A 12,965-nucleotide genomic window follows, 5' to 3' on the forward strand; every position below is an offset into this window, starting at 1 on the left:
AATTAAGTGTTCAGAGAGACTGTTTATATAAAAAATGAGTGTGTGAATTTTTACCATTATAGGCTGGATGTTTTCACACACTAAGGCCACACAACTGTTTTCAAACACCCTAAAAAATGATTTTTTCCATAATAGGTACCCTTTAATGTCCAGATATCAATACATTAGTGCTCGGCAATATACCCATTCAAACGGTAAATCAGTTCGAATTATGCACATTTAAAAATAAATAAATAAATAAATAAATGGCATAGAGGTTTGGCATCCAAATGGCTAAGCAATGTAGACAGCGTTGTGAATTGAAAGTAAATCCCTGTTAACTGCATACATTTCTGACTAATGGTTAGAGAACTATTAACAACACACAACCAATTCTTTAACTGGGCAAATAAACCAATTTCCAGAGATTCTGCAGACGAGCGCAAAGAGGAGAAAATACTGTAGCAGGCAGAGCAAGATTACTGTTCACGATGTGCGAAATATTGGAAAAACACCTAAATGCTAAATTGGGGGGTTATATGAATGTATCTCTAAGGTGAACTGTTCACAAAAGTTTAGACGCCATTTTCTTTTCATCTTACCTCCTGTGTTTTGTTTACAGGGATAACCAAGGAAACTCTGTATTGCGTTATATTGCCACTTGCTGTCAGAGAGTAAGGTGGCATTTTCATTCAGCCTGTCTGCTGTTTTTTGTTTCATGCAGATTGTCACAGGCACAATGAAGATTAGAACAATAAATCATTTTAATGGGAAATCCACATGATGAAGAGGGTCTAACACACAGGGTAACATTAACAATACTGTACGAGGGAAAACTAAACAGGCTAGAACTAAAGTAGGGTAGTTAATCTCTGGGGCAGCCAGAGATTGTGAATCACTGGGGCAGCCATGGCCTAATGGTGAGGGAGTTGGGCTTGTAACCCAAAGGTTGCCAGTTCTATTCCCACACTGGCAGGAATTGAAGGTGGGGATTGTGAATGAACAGTGCTCTTTCCACCTTCAATACCATGACTGAAGTGCCCTTGAGCAAGGCACTGAACCCCCAGTTGCTCCCTGGGCGCTGGAGCAATGGCTGCCCACTGCTCCGGTGTGTGTTCAGAGTGTGTGTGTTTGTTCACTTCTCACTGCTGTGTGTGTGCACTTGGATGGGTTAAATGCAGAGGGCCAATTTCGAGTATGGGTCACCATACTTGACAATACGTTACGACTTTCACTTTTTTTAACGAGGGACAGACAGGTAAGTAGGATCTTACCTACTAATAATGACACAATGAGAACAGGAGCAGGAACATAACCAAAAGCACAAGAGGGAGAAACCATAACAATCAGTCCTGGGGTGTGACAGAGACATGTTTTACGTAGCATAATTTCACAAAGCTAAGGTAAAACTATTGTGTTTTTGCTTAAAAATTCTGAAATGATACAATCTAATTTACATAAAAAACAAACTGCTTATACTATATGTAGCATGTTAGTTTGGATCAGGATTAAAACGCAGTGGTTCTGCATGCATTCTGATTCATATAAAGGCACAGTGAAATGAACAACAATAGGTGCGTTTCCATTACAGATTTGCGCAAAACTTTTGCAATATTTTATAAATTCCGATTAAAAACTATTGCAAAATGACGGCATTTCAATAAACCTATGTTATGTGATTAAAACGTTATTTTTTTCTCTCACGATAAGTCATGACAACTGATGTTGGTAGGTTTATTTATATTGCAGCCAACGCACTTTTAATCGAAGGAGATGTAGACGTATCTTTAGCAAAGCAGTGCAGAGAGCTGCTTCTGGGGCACTTCTGAAATGTGCTGTGGCGCGGATATTATAAACAAGCATTGACTAGAGTGGCCATGATCAGCTCTGGCGGCTGTGTCTGAGCTGCGATGTGGACATAAAACCATGTCCACATTTGTGATCATCAAAACGACAAATTTAATAAATATGCAAATGTACTTACAGGATGTGAGTCAGCGCCAGACTGACCTTGTTATCGTCCCACTTTATAGAACCAGCCTTTGTGCGCAGCCGGCATTGTAGCCTACCCTCCCTGGTTCAGGAAACAGTCCTCCGTAAAATGTGCTGCACACACTTGAATATTTGTGTTGTACTGTTCTGTAACAGAGTTGTAAACTGATTTCTAGTTGTGTACGCATTTGGAAGGCCAAACAATGTAGTTTCACTTTCACAACAAAACAATACAGTGAGAATAAAAGTTATGCCTTCTTTCTTTGCATATACATTTGGGCAGTGGTATGCAAATCTTCCCACACAGTGACATAGATATGTGGAAGCGTGTTTGAATGAGCTGTTTTAGGAAGGTATGGCTGAGTCTTAAAGGCTTAGTTCACCCAAAAAATGAAAATTAGCCCTACAATTTACTCACCCTCCAGGCATCCTAGGTGTATATGACTTCCTTCTTTCAGACAAATTCAATCAGAGTTATATTAAAATTATCCTGGCACTTCCAAACTTTAGAATGGCATAGGCAGGTGTTTCTCTTCATCGGTCCAAAACAAGTCCAATAAAATAATAAATATAAATATAAATAAAAAGTGTGTCACATGGCTCCAGGGTATAATTAAAGTCCTCCTCTAGCGAATCAATGCATTTTTGTTAGAAAAATATCCATATTTAAAACATAATATTCACTTTAATCTATCTTGCGCCAGCTTGACCAACATGTTCTCACTCCCAAGTCGTCACATATTGATGTTTGGTCAGGACCCCTTGGCGTCACATTTTGACGCACAGGGTAGTCAAACATATACACCTAGGACGCCTGGAGGCTGAGTAATCGTGGGTTAATTTTCACTTTTGGGTGAACTACCCCTCTAAATTTTATAAAGAATATCTATTTGAGTTTGAGACTTTAATCTTTGCAACTTTACAGATCTTAAATATGCACGAAGAGCTTGTAACACTCCAAAGACAAAGGAAAACATTAAAATGCATCATATGACTCCTTTAAAAAAAAAAAAAAAGTATATATTTTTTTCGAATTGTCTGAAAAACGTTTTTGGAAAATTTAGGTTTCCATTACGCAATTTCAATTTTATGCTATTTCAAAGGTAATGGAAATGCAGCTAGTGATAAACTGTGAAACTGTATATTGGTTTGTTATAGTTATATATTGATATAAGTTGCACTGGTACAAAAATAGCAGGACTGTAAACCAATATATTCACCAGTAGGTTGCCATGAATAACTTTTTTTAAAGTAAAGGTTCTTTACTGGCATCAGGTTCCATTATGAACCTTTAATATCAATGTAATCTTTCCATTCCACAAAAGGTTCTTTATAGTGGAAAAAAGTTTTTTAGCAGGTTGTGACAGGTGGGTATAGATGCGATTTCATTCCTGTTTACAGATCAGTCCCTCTGACATCACTGATGGATTACTTAATACTTCACTAATGTGAAAGTGAATGCTTTAGTTGCAGGTGAAAAATTACTGTTTTCAGCCTTTACATCAGCGCTTGATCTGTTCACTATTATTGATGGTTTGTTCCAAACAGAGATTTGTAACACATGCCATGTTCAGCCACCAACAAGCCCTGCTCTTCTCAACCTCAGGCTGTTGTCACACACATTTAGGGCACTTACGTGAAGCCTGAATGCTTCGAATGCTACAACCACTCATTTTATGAAGGTCAGTAATGTTTGTCATCAATCTGCCCATGTCTGTTTTGAAAATGCGTTGGTTTAGATTTTCTGACATTCCACGTAAAGCTCTTCACTGCTTGCATTTGGCCTTAAACCAGACAGATGATGATCCTTGTGATGTTATAAAATATGAAATTAGATATTCCATCCACCCCAGGGGTCAGACTAAGGTAACCCGATATTGCAGCTTTCCATCTCGTGGAATCATTGGTTCTGTTAAGATGAATAGTTTTGTGTGGGTTTGTGTTTTGTTGAGAGTACATGTGGAAAACACTTATGAAGCTCTCCCACAAATGTGTGCGGACTAGTCGCAAATTACCAGTGGAAACTCTGTTGCTATGGCAGCATCACCATGGTGACAGTAATTTAACAGTTTTTGAGGATTAAGCTGGCAGCGACCCTGCAGCTGATGTTCGGGTGTTATATGTCCACAAAGAAAGAAAATTCACACCGATGTTGTTCATCTCCTGTGCGACTTAGATACGTTCAGTCTGATGAATCCTGTAACTGCGGATCCTGCAGCGCGTCAGGTCCATCAATCTCCCAAATACTGTGTGCGTGGGATTGATGGCTCATTGCCGGGTTGTAAAGGAGAGAACTGGGGGAGTCTGGCTCCAATTATCCCACAAATCTCAAAACAGCTGCATGTTGATGAATGGGTCCCACCTGTCACCTTCTGTTTGACATCACCTGGCAGGTAAACTCATTTAGCAAGAGAGCAAACAGTTGATGTGATGTGCTTGTGGATCTCTGTTCGTTCATCATGATATGTTGGCTGAGTAACCGTTTCTGTTTTTGCCATATCTGATTATGGGAATCAAGTAACATTTAGAGTAAGTACTAAGCCGTTTCCTGGATGAGGCCTATATCTGGAGAAAATTACTGTCAGTGCTGAATCTACAATGAAAATAGTCTTTTGTTAGGGCTATGTTTAGCAGAAGTGTGGAGAAAAAACAGTGTCTTGTGTTTATTTTATCGCTGTGACTTTTAAGAGCAATTATAAACAGCACTAACCACGCAGACTGTTTGACTCCATTAGTTTAATAGAATAAGATAAAAATGCAGCTGGACGGAGCACGTGTTTTGGTATTTTTCATTAATTACACATCATTTTGTATTTTAAAAGATTTTCAGGCACTTATTTATCATATATAACAAGCTGGTCAACATAAGATAAGGAACAATTAAATTTGACCAACGACCTTTGAAATGAGTTGTACACAGATGTACATTTGTAGCACCATCTGGCTGCCATAAATAGTAGCTAACACTTGTAGAAACAATAAACTATGAGCTCAGGCCCTCTATTAAACTGGATCTCATGTTTCATCTGCAGTAACAATCGATGGGAGCAAGAAACAAATTAAATTATGAAATCTAATAGCCACAATGCAAACAATCACTTCCACATTTTCACTCTTCCATTTCCAGTATTCCACATAGATTTCATGGCAAATATAACATTACCTCATAGCTGGCCTACTATAATCATCATAATAAAATATGAAAAATAATTAATATTAATAATAATATATTATATTAAAATAATAATAATATAATAATATAATATAATAATAATATAATATTATTATAATAAATATAATATAATAATATAATATATTTACATTTCACATATACACTTACATATTTATATTTATCATATGTACATTTTGAACAAGTTGTTTTTCAGCTACATAATAGCTTATAGAAATATACTGTAATAAATGTAGAAAATAATGTTATCAATAATGATTCTATATATTCTATACATAATATTATTGTCACAGCCCTGGACTGTTTGTGTTTGTTTTTTCTCCTCATATGCTTACTTTGACCTAGTTTTCTGTCTATGTCTGATTATGTCATTTGGTTCAGGTGAGTCATTAATTATACTCATTAGCCCTCCTATTTAAGTTGTGTTCAGTACACTATTTGTCGTCCAGTCTACCAAGTCTTTACGTGTGATTCCTGCCTGTCCATCCTGTATTTACTCTTTTGTGCAATTATTTCCACCGTAGTGTGACAGAGAGATTCACCGCTTGGCTCAGAGGCAGGATATTGAACATTTCGGTAGGGCTGTTTCGCTGTCACCACCGCCTTTGACAGTGTTCAAGATCTGGGATAACTGCCACCGCCCCATCGACCTCCCAGACACCACGGGACTGAACTGGAGGGAGGTGATCATCCAGTGTCTGCGGAGGGTCCCACCCAGAGACCCAGACCCAAAGCCAAAGCCCAGCCCACTATCACCCTGCTGCACAGAGCTGGGAGCCTGAGTCCCCTGCTAATGGAGAGCCATCGCCAAGTGGAGCAACAGTGCTAAGGATCGCCCTAGAGCTAGAGCCTGACACATCAGACCAGGTGCGAGAGCTGGCTACAGAGCTCACCACGGGGGAGAGTGCCACCCACCCTTCCTCTCCTGCCTCCCTTTCAGGAGGGAGGCATCCCTGCTTCAGCTCCGCTACCACTGTCTCCTGGCAGCCCCTCAGCCCACCATGTGCGGTAGAATCGCCACAGGTCTGCCAGTTTTCGTCGGCGTCGTGGCTGGAGGGTCCCTTGTCTCTGCCTCCAGCCTCTGAGTCCTGGACTTCGCCTCTTCCTTTCAATCCAGTGGCTCTACCATGGCTCCTAGCTCCCTCCTGTCCACCTTGGCCCGTCAGTCCACCAGCTCCGCCGGACTCCCTCGTCCCTCCGGCTCCACCTTGGTCAGTCATCGCCCATCCAGCACCTCAGGACTCCACTCCTCTGGCTGTCTCTCATCCCTCATCTCTCTGGCTCTGTCAGGCTCCTCCTTCCCTCACTCCACCTTGGTCCTCTGTCACTCCGGCTCCACTGCGACCTTCCAAAATCCCCACCTCTGTCTCAGTCCTCTGGATCCTCCCTGTCACCCTGGTTCATTGGCTGTCTATCTCCACCTCGGGCTCCACCACCCCATGCTCCACCGCTGTCGGTCGGTCCCCTGGAGTCGTCAGCCCTTTGTCCACCATGGCTCCTCCTTCCGTCATCTCCACCGTGGTTTGCCATCATGGCTGTGGGCTGGGTCCTGCCTTGCTCCTCCTGCTCTAAGTCCCTCTTGTCTTCTCCTTGGCTCCTCCCTCCATCATCTTCGTCGTCCTCCTCCCAGGTGTCCATCCTCCACCCGAACTTCCACCAGCATTGTCTGTCTGTCTGTCTGTCTGCCTGCCTTCCTGCCAGCCCTTTGCCATTCCTTGTCACCATTCCACATCCTCTCCTTTGTCCTCCTCCTTAGTCCCCCTCCGTACCTCCCTTTCAGCCATTGCTGCGGTGCCCAGGGAGCTGTTGGGGGTTCGGTGCCTTGCTCAAGGGACTCACCTCAGTCGTCGTATTGAGGGTGGAGAGAGCGCTGGTAATTCACTCCCCCCACCTACAATCCCTGCCGGACCTGAGACTCGAACCTGCAACCTTTGGGTTACAAGTCTGACTCTCTAACCATTAGGCCACAGCTGTATTATTTTAATGAGTAAATACGATAACAATAGTAAACACACACTATTATAATAATGGTAAACCAAATGTAAATACTGTAAAAAATGTAAAATAATTTTGAATATTTATTTATTTAAATTTTTACTACAACCTGATGATTCATCATAAATTACTTCGCTTTTGATCTTAATTTTTAATCTTAGTTTCAATATTATCTCAAAACACAGCCTCCCGATCAGACTAAAATCAGTAAATTATAACATTAAATAATTTTCTTTCCAGTGACACGTTTCAATATAAAAATTAACATGGTACCAAAATTAACATGTACCCTTTTAACAAACCTCTTTTTACCTTGAACTTTGACCATTTACTTTTCACAACTTCATTCTTGTCACACTTCCACAGTGTGTACATTAGGGATAAATATTTTCTATCCACTTTCCATGATGTGTAGATGGGAAAAGGCTACAATATATTACTGGAACTCTGCGTTATTATTAATACTTTACCCGAGGATAGAGTTTATGGAAATAATTATGCAACCGTTCTAATTTTAAACTCATAAATGCACTTTAATGGTCTGTGTTTGCAAAATACATTTTTTTATTGGACGCTGTTTCCAATCAACACACCCCAGAAGAAAATTCTGGCAGGCGTGTGGACTTTGCATAAACAACATTTTTTGAATCCATCGGCACCTTCTGTAACAAAACGCTGCTGTCAGATATCACATCTGGAACACTCTACTTCCTTTAAGTGTTGTATACCCTTAGATGCGTCAACACAAGCCTCGTCATGTTGATGCTGACCGAGAGCAACATCCCTGAGTCCACAGCTGCAGAGAGGCAGGAAACAAGAGGCGCCGCTCATGCAATGGCTCTCCTGTGTGGCTGTTACCATAGAGACAGATGGCAATTCATCCGCATCTAATTTCCATCAACTTCAAGATGGTCGTGATGCTCCCTCAAGCAAACTGGTGGGAGAAGAAGCTTTGGAGTCTCAAGGGTCAAAGCACCCACCTCTTGGAGCTCTAATGGACTTTGGGGTCAGGATGAATCTCTTCTTGGCCTCATGCCTTCACAGTTCATAGTGTGATGTCTTCACACCCTTGAAAATAAAACTAATGAAAAGAAAACCTTGAGATATGGGATATTAGAGGAATTGTTCACCTCAAAAATAAAATGTATTCACACTCAGGCCATCTAAGATGCAGATTAGTTTGTTTCTACATCGAAACAGATTTGGTGAAATGTAGCATTTCATCACTTACTCACCAATAGATCCTCTGCAGTAAATGGGTGCCGTCTTTTACTACACATTTTGAATTAACGGTGTGTCTATTTACACAAAGTGCCAGGTTTTCGCATCCATAACAAGCATTTGATAGGAAAGGATGACAAATATGAGAAAACCGAATAAACACATACAAAAATTTCAGACTCAGTGTGCAATGACAAAAGTTTAAGTTAGACAACATTGCAAAAGATGCCTGTTAGGCAAGAGTTCCAATGGCGTATATACTAGGGCGTAACAATTATTGTTTTGACGCGATCGACCCGAGTTCGAATCGAATCTTTTGCCGAACTCATTCTTCTCCCTTTTCACTATGGAAGCCAGTTGATAAAAAAAAAAAAAAAAAAAAAAAAAAACTGTAATTGTGACATTTTACTTCAGAATTCTGACTTTTTTCTTGCAATTGGGAGTTTAAATCTCGAAAGTCTGCTTTTTTTTTTTCTTAGAATTGCAAGTTTAGATCACAAAGTTCTGAGAAATAATGAGTTTATGTCTAGCAGTTGTGACTTTCTAACACGCAATTCCGAGTTATGTCAGAATAATGCGATATAACCTTGCAGTTCTGAGAACATATCTTTTTTTCCCCTCAAAATATAACTAAATTGCGAGTTTATATCTCACAATTTGGAGAAAAAAGTCAAAATTGTGAAATATAAGCTGACATTTACGAGATAAATGTCAGAATTGCGAGTTATTCTGACTTTATTCACTATTCTGCCTTTATTTCTCGCAACTGTTTATATCATGCAATTCTAAAAAAAAAAAGTCTGAATTGTGAGTTTATATCTTGTAATTATGACTTCATAATTCACAGTTGTGAGTTTTTATCTTGCAATTAGGAGTTATGATGTCAGAATTATAAGATATAAACTTGCAATTCTGAGAACATACCAAAATTGGACTTCATGACTCGCAATTGTGAGATTTTTTATCCCACAATTCTACGAAAAAAAGTCAGAATTGTGAGACGTAAACTCACATTTGCGAGAAAAATGTCAGAATTGCGAGTTATTCTGGCTTTATTTCTCGGCAACTGTTAGTTTATATCATGCAATTCTAAGACATAAAAAAGTCAGAATTGTGAGTTTATATCTTGTAACTCTGACTTCATAACTCACAATTGTGAGTTTATATTTTGCAATTAGGAGTTATGAGGTCAGAATTATAAGATATAAATGTGCAATTCTGAGAACATGAATGAATGAATGATGCATTTATATAGCGCTTTCATTGTGTATTGCCGTACACCCAAAGCGCTTTACAATCATATAGGGGATCTCTCCTCAACCATCACCAGTGTGCAGCATCCACTTGGATGATGCGTCGGCAGCCACAGTACAACGGCGCCGGTGCGCTCACCACACACCAGCTACAGGTGGAGAGGAGAGAGTGATGGAGCCAATTCAATGAATGGGGATTATTAGGAGGCCATGATTGACTAGGGCCAGTGGAGGGAATTTGGCCAGGACACCAGGGTTACACCCCTACTCTTTACGAGAAGTGCCATAGGATTTTTAATGACCACAGAGAGTCAGGACCTCGGTTTAACGTCTCATCCGAAGGACGGTGCCTTTTACAGTATAGTGTCCCCGTCACTATACTGGGGCATTAGGACCCACATAGACCACAGGGTGAGCACCCCCTGCTGGCCTCACTAACACCTCTTCCAACAGCAACCTAGTTTTCCCAGGAGGTCTCCCATCCAGGTACTGACCAGGCTCAACCCTGCTTAGCTTCAGTGAGCAACCGGTCTTGGGCTGCAGGGTGATATGGCTGTGGATCGGACTTCATGACTCACAATTGTGAGTTTATATCCGAAAATTCTACAAAGAAAAGTCATAATTGTGAGACGTAAACTCACATTTGCGAGAAAAATGTCAGAATTGTGAGTTATTCTGACTTTATTCGCTATTCTGGCTTTACTTCTCGCAACTGTTAGTTTATATCATGCAATTCTAAGAAAAAAAAAGTCAGAATTGTCAGAAACCTTTTAATAATAGGTTTTATGAAAAATCATAGAAAACAGATGTGATTCATAGTTAAAACTGATAAAAAATAAAAATCAATTAATTGACCTAAATCTTAGTATTCATGTTTGTTTCATAAGGTTTTGAAAAATGTGTATACTATTTACAACAAAACTGAGCATTTAAAGACTAAAAATGTCATGTAACCATCAAGTAAAAAACAATATTTTCCTGACACAATCATAATATTAACTTAACAACTCTTATTAATTTAAGTTACTGTAACCTATTTACCTTCAAACACTGGTGATTTTTTTTAAATAGTATTTGATGGTTATTTTTATGTTGTTGTTTCAAGTTGGTTGTTGAAAGTCTGATTTTTTAAAATATTTATAATCCCCCTGGATCTCTGAAATAAAGACAGAAGTGAATCTCAACAAAACATGAGGATTAATTCTTGTTCTGTGTGCATGAGTCAGTGATGTGTGTGTGGGTGTATCTGCAGAGACTCCATGGACTGAAACAGCCAGGAGGATTAGTGTTTAAAATGCATTTGTGTGTGTAACTTGGTTTTCAGTGTTGTGTCAAGTGCCCTAGGGGGGAAGATGTGGCTACGTAATGAGGAATCTCCACAGATTCACAAAAAAAAAAAAAAACACTTATAGCCTAAAGCTCACAAAACAAATGTGTTAATATGTTTGAGAAAAGAACTCAACCATTTATAAATATTTAGAAATGACTAAATGTGTGAAGATTGACAGAGGCAATATATGGTCAATTTTTAAAAAATAGGCCTCAAATGAAAACGATTGAGAAAAGCTGTGGTTTCTTTTCAGTATCTTTTTGATATATCGCCTCAATGCTGGGTTAGTCTATCTTTAAATTTTCCTGCTTTGGATTACCTTCGAGATGCACTTATGTTATATAAAAGGCATTAAAGAGAATGTATCAAAGAAGAGAAGTGAAGCAGAAAGGGGCATGCTATCCTCCTTGTGCTGGTGATATGGGGTAGTGGATTGTGACCTAGCATCTCATGGGCAGCGTAGCCTTTATTAGCATCAGGTGCACCTCATCACACACTGATAGCTGTACTCAAAAAGCACACACATCCACTGGGAGTCTAGGCCGTTGGAGGGTGAGAGGAGGACTGGAGCGATAATGATTCCAGGAGAATCCGACAAAAAGAGGAGAATGATTTCTTGTACCCAGATTTATGACTAACAGCACAAGATATACTTTGCAGCTTATTATGGCCAAGAATCGCTCACTTAAGGTGGGTGCACAATGTACAATTTATAATAGTTCTTCAAGTTTGTTGCTTGTCTTTACGAACATGATCCCAACTGTAAGCCATGTCATATTGTGGGATTTCAATTGTTGCCATTAATGTCAGATTGTACGACAGTCAAGACTTGGTAAAAGCAAACATACTCATCTGGAGTTATACTGAGCTAAAATTTGATCGCAATGGTCATTAATTGGCTGTCTGGAAACAAGTTGAACTAGTGATGAAAGACAACAGATTTTGGAAAAATTTGTCTCATGTAGCCAAATCATGGCCAAAATTGTATAGTGCACAACTTAATGAGGCCTTGATTTTATAGGAAAGATGAAAACACATTATTATTGTAGGTTTATTTTTCATAGTCAGTTTAGTCATTTTCTGTAATGGCACCTTATAGTAATAAAGAATAATAAAAATAAAATAAGAATCTTAACAACAAATAAATAAATACTTTTATACACATACATACCAGAGGCATTTCCAAAAAAGTAGTACAAAAATAAAACAATACCAATATTACAACATATAAAAAGTGTATAAATCACTGGATTTTCTAAAGAAACATTGTCCAACTGCGACACCAGCAGGTAAAGTTACAGCGAGAGTTAAAGCTTGGTAAATATTGGTCACAGACACAGAGATTTACTATAAATTTCATCAAGCTTCACCAAAATTCAACAATAGTTAAAAGTTAGCTATTAAAAAGAATACAGTTGAGGTCAAAAATTTACACCCCCCTTTCAGAATCTGCAAAATGTTAATTATTTGACCAAAATAAGAGGGATAATACAAAATGCATGTTTATTTAGTACCTGAATAAGATGTTTCACATAAAATATGTTTACATATAGTCCACAAGAGAAAATATTAGTTGAATTTATAAAAATTACCCCTATCAAAAGTTTACACCCCCTTGATTCTTAATACTGTGTTCGTACCTGAATGAGTATGTTGAGTTGCTCACGAGTCCCTTGTTTGTCCTAAACAGTTAAACTGCCTGCTGTTCTTCAGAAAAATCCTTCAGGTCCCACCTTTTCTTTTCATTTTGTCATTTTGGCCTTGTCGGCTCCTGAAGAGATATTCCCCACCTGCATTGTACAAATCATTATTTTCATTAAAAATACTGCTCATTCATTAACTTCGTATCCTTGCACTCTTTCATGTTGCGCCCTCACCCTAGAAGGGGGCGTAACAACCTTCACCTGTCAGTCTGTCATTAGCCATCCTTTATAAGTTGTATTCTGTTTAGTGTTAGTCGTCCGGTCTCAAGGTTATGTATGTGTGTGTTTTCCTGCCCCTTATG

This window comes from Garra rufa, chromosome 13 (genome assembly GCF_049309525.1).
Source record: "Garra rufa chromosome 13, GarRuf1.0, whole genome shotgun sequence".
NCBI classification, from domain to species: Eukaryota; Metazoa; Chordata; class Actinopteri; order Cypriniformes; family Cyprinidae; genus Garra; species Garra rufa.